The sequence below is a fragment of the Capra hircus genome, chromosome 22 (genome assembly GCF_001704415.2).
Source record: "Capra hircus breed San Clemente chromosome 22, ASM170441v1, whole genome shotgun sequence".
NCBI lineage: Eukaryota > Metazoa > Chordata > Mammalia > Artiodactyla > Bovidae > Capra > Capra hircus.
The window spans coordinates 12,063,964-12,069,339 of NC_030829.1; positions in this window are offsets into that span (position 1 = coordinate 12,063,964).

The following is a 5,376-nucleotide window of genomic DNA, read 5'->3' on the forward strand; positions in this document are numbered from 1 at the left end:
CATTCTGCTGTTTAAACTTCACCATCATCTTGTGAAATAGGTATTATTGCGGCCATTTCACAGTTGAGGAAACAAAAGGAAGCGGGGAGAGTTTGTCTGATGTGCTAATAAATAACAAAGCTGGGACACTACCCGAGGTCTGGCTCCATCAGCAGGCCTGTGCTCATAGCTCCTGTACTCTCTACCCACCTGTGGTCACTGTGACCTCTTCCCACTCTTCTGATCCAGTCTGTGAAACATGACTCTGTCCTCTCTGGAGCCCCAGGGGAAAGCATGACAATGAGTAGCAAGAACAGAGGAATGACCACGGGAGTCTAATGAGCAAGATGGACCACAGTGACATCTTCCCCAAGGACAAACAGTTCCAAGCCCCCAGAATTGATGCCAGCAGGCAAGGGAGACAACACATTTGGTTGAAGTGGGAGAGAGGATGCTTTTGTGTTTGAATCTTTTTCCCAGTATGATCCAGAACCCCAAGCCATGATTTTTAACTCAGGAAGCACTTGCTGAGCAGCCAGTGTGTACGAAGTTGTGACGGGGGTATGCAAACCAAGGAGGCTGAGATCCTGCCATTCAGAAACTGACACTCTGGTGGGATCTGTAGTAGGGACACGTGTCATACAAAGAAACATTAAGTGAGGTGGTGAGGCAGAAGCAGAGAAGGGAAGACAGGGCATTATGCCTTGTGGGAGAATGAGGTCTATCCAGGACTTGGAAGGGCAGGTAAGATCTGGGCAGGAAGTGATTACACAGAAAGCGTGAGCCCAGTAATGAGGAATGTATCAGAAATGGCAGAGAAATTGCAGAGGGGGAAGGGATAGCATTCTTTCATGGGCTCAGGAGGCATGGACTCTGAGCTCATGATATTAGTTTGTATGTGGGACCCAGGCTGGGTTTGTTCTGAGACAGAGGGGATCAGTGGAATCCATGGGCTGATGCTCATGAAAAAGCTGAGGTCTCAGGAGTCTTTTTGATGTGATTGGGTTCTGACACAAAGGAATGCACACCCAGATCAATGATCACTGTTTTTTCTCCTCCTAGAAAAGCATTTCCCTGACAATATTTATTTGTGAAAGACTCTTTATCCACCATGTATCATTACAGGCTGTTCTCTTTTTCCATTTCCTTTTGATGACGATTTTCTTAAAACCATCCTTGCAAATACCCACTCTTATATATACCTGGGGCAAAAAAAATAAAAATGCTGATGTTTCACATTAAATGCTTATTTATTATTTTTATCACCATGATTTGATTGCTAAGTGAGTGGCTAGGGAACCCATAAATTATTTCTTAAGACCACTCTAAAATCCTCCTAACATTTGAAACCAACTTTCTGCCATTTCAAAACAAATTCTTCCATCAAACTAAAAGCAGTTCTTTTCACGCTGTTATTTTCTCCTTCCTCCCACGCTGTGCGGCTGGAAAGCTCAACCTTTAGGCTGCTGTTACTCAAAATACATATGTGGGGTTGCTTCTACCCGCTTCATTTTGCAAGTCCAGGAAAGCCAACTCAAACTACATTTTAAAATCACAGAAGAGTTTTCTTTTTCTGGCACTGACCTGATAGGTACTCTCAAAGAGCAAACCATGATCAAGAATCAAATGTACACAAAGTGCCCTTGAACTAAGAGGAGGGGGGAAAAAGCCAAACAGAGCCAGAACCATAGAAACTTCTGAATGAGTCATTCTTCTGGATTGCAGATTTGGGACTAAAAACAAAGCAGAGGTAACTTCGGTTCGACCTGTTGTCAGCTTTCTGAACATATATAAATGCTCCCCAGAAGCTTGCAAAACACCTTTGATCATCTGTTTGTCTTTTTTCACCACCATTCTAAAACAAGAATTTCTCAACCATGTTGTCCATCATAGTATTCTCAAGAGCACTGAAAAAAATATATAGATTCTTAGCAGTCACTCCTACACCAGATTAACTAGGCCTCAAGTGGGGCCCAGGAATCTGTTTCTAAAAAGCTCTCCAGATAATTCTAATTTGTGACCAAGAGAGGAACCCACTGCTTTTAACCTTACTTGTGTTTCCCTAACAGGAGTACTTGTTGCTTAAGTTTGAGGCAAAACTTATCTCTGGAGGAGTGTATCACCTCCCACCCATAGACCGACATTCTCTGCTTTCTCTGTTCATTCTTATTTACATTTTCATCAACACTACTAGGACATTTGGCCTCTGTTACCACAGCTTTGGTAAAATTTCTGAAATTATGCTTGCTAGTAAAACATCTTTATATCAATGTGACTCTTTGAAGAGTGTAAACTCAACATTAATGTGGCATATAGAATTGACAGTTTGGGATTTGGCTATATTTTCCCCTGATCCTCCAGAGGAAGGGAAGCAGGAGAGTCTTCTAAACAAACAGATCAATTGTAAAACTATTTTCTAAGAACTATGAGTGTTTGGGGACAGTCATGTATTCTACAGCCCATAAAACATGTTTCATTTTGGGATCATGGACAAAACCTGTAATTCTTCCCAATCACCCCAAACCTAAATCTTTACACCATTAGCCACAGACAGGCCCCCGAGTCCCAGAGTCAAACCTTTGCAGCTCAATCTTGTTTGTCTTTTAGGTGGAGAGGTCGCCTCTTCTATCCCAGATCACCTCCACTGGAAACCATGAGTTCCTGAAACCTATGCTCAGCTTAACATCAAGCATGGCCAGAAGACACTCCGACTGATGTCTGTTCTGCCGGGAGGCTACAAGCAACTCTGGGAAAGGAGGAAAGTCCAGGACCCCCAGTTTTGCTAAGACTTACACTTGTATGTCCTCAGGGAGGTGGTTCAGTCCGTCTGCTGGGAATCTCACTGTCCTTCACTGGGAACTGCAAGGAATCCTCCTTTCTTGGGTGGCATTCCCGTTTCCCATCACAAGATCCACCCTGGCTGCTGGTGCTCCAGAAAGTGCTCTCCTTGGATGGAAGCAGGGCGTGGGGAGGGGGCAGGGAAGCTTATGTGTGATTAGATGGTAAAGTAACAAATGTGATTTTAAATGATCTCATGGGAAATGCTGAAACCTGAGGAAGCCAAGAAGCTGCACTTTAGATCGCAGTGCCTCCGGCATCCACAATAGACGCCCAGTCTGGAGCAAGGCTGCCTTGAATATTCACAGGCAACACCCCACCATTGACCACAAAGAGCAGGGCTGCACCCATTCACAGGGGTCTTTACCTTCTGCTTCCAGAACAAACACTCACGTTTATTTCAATGTTTTTGTTCTCCTTCCCCACTAAAACTTTAACATTTTATTTTTCATACTTTGAAAACACTGAATTGAAAAGCATATTGAAGTAGTTTTCTTATTCTTCAAGTATATTCAGTAATAGGCCAGATCTTGTGAAAGAACAGTTTGAAATGAAATTGCCAAAAAGGTCTGAGACCTCAGATTTTGTAAAAGAGCAGGAGAAAATAACATGTCCACGTGGCCATGGGACCAGGAGTGAAGCTGAGGGGTCCCAGCCCCTCCGGACTGCTCTGAGGCTGCTTGGGCTGCTGGGGTGGAAGTCATCCCTCAAGGCTAGCTTATATTGCAGGAAACTGGCTCGATATTTGTATTGCATTATAACTTCATTTATGCAAAATTTCCCAAATCAAACAAAAAACGGCCTTTTCAGGTCAGGATTCAGTTCTGATGAAGTGCTGGTCTCTCCATGCAAGAACCAAAATTTTCAGTGGAACAGGCCAAGAAGGGCCAACCATACATCATAGAAAGATTGGAGGCTGGTGGGTTTGGGCATCACAACAGCTCTGTGGGTGTAGGGAGGGAGGGTGGTGCTTCTTTCCCCTTGGCAACCTCTTCAGGATGCTCCTCCTGTGGTCCATCTAGACAGCGGCATCTGGACTGCCTAAAAAGATGAAGCTTCTGAAGTATTTACTGGTGGACTGACATGAGGATTTGCTGCAAAATAACCTAAGAGGAGGAGGGTGAAGATGAAACCAGACTGACCATGAGTAGATAATGGTGGAATTGAGGTAAGTATTTATTACACTATTCTCTCCAGTTTGGTATATGCTTGAGTCTCTATGACAACATGTTTTAAAGAAGAAGATTCAGAGATATAGGATAGGGAATTACCTGGTGGTCCAGTAGCTAAGACTCCACAATCCCAACGCAGAGGTCCAAGGTTCAATCCTTGGTCAGGAAACTAAATTCTGCATGCCACAACAAAGATGGAAGATCCTACATCCATAACTAAGACTTGGCACAGCCAAATAAATAAATGAAATAAAATAAAAAGATATAGGGCACCTACCAGTAGGAAGAGGGAAGGAGAGAGGGGCAATATAGGGGTAAGGGGTTAAAAGGTATAAACTATTTATAGAAAATAAGTTACATTGTACATTATATGATATATTGTATAATACAGGGAACATAGCCAAAAATTTTATGATAACTATAAATGGAGAATAACCTTTGAAAATTGTGAATCACTATATTATACACCTGTAAATACATGATATTGTAATCATCTATATTTCAATAAAAAAGTCTAAGTTTTTAAGACATATTCATATAAAGGTATCTAAGTGAAAATTTCTCAGCCATGTCCAACTCTGTGACCCCACGGACTATCAGTTCATTTCAGTTCAGTTCAGTTCAGTTCAGTCGCTCAGTCGTGTCTGACTCTTTGCGACCCCATGAATCGCAGCACGCCAGGCCTCCCTGTCCATCACCAACTCCCAGAGTTCACCCAAACTCACGTCCATCGAGTCAGTGATGCCATCCAGCCATCTCATCCTTGGTCATCCCCTTCTCCTCCTGCCCCCAATCCCTCCCACCATCAGAGTCTTTTCCAATGAGTCAACTCTTCGCATGAGGTGGCCAAAGTATTGGAGTTTCAGCTTCAGCATCATTCCTTCCAAAGAACATCCAGGACTGATCTCCTTTAGAATGGACTGGTTGGATCTCCTTGCAGTCCAAGGGACTCTCAAGAGTCTTCTCCAACACCACAGTTCAAAAGCATCAATTCTTCGGCACTCAGCTTTCTTCACAGTCCAACTCTCACATCCATACATGACTACTGGAAAAACCATAGCCTTGACTAGACGGACCTTTGTTGGCAAAGTAATGTCTCTGCTTTTCAATATGCTATCTAGGTTGGTCATAACTTTCCTTCCAAGGAGTAAGCGTCTTTTAATTTCATGGCTGCAATCACCATCTGCAGTGATTTTGGAGCCCCCCCAAAATAACGTCTGACACTGTTTCCACTGTTTCCCCATCTATTTCCCATGAAGTGATGGGACCAGATGACATGATCTTCGTTTTCTGAATGTTGAGCTTTAAGCCAACTTTTTCACTCTCCTCTCTTACTTTCATCAAGAGGCTTTTTAGTTCCTCTTCACTTTCTGCCATAAGGGTGGTA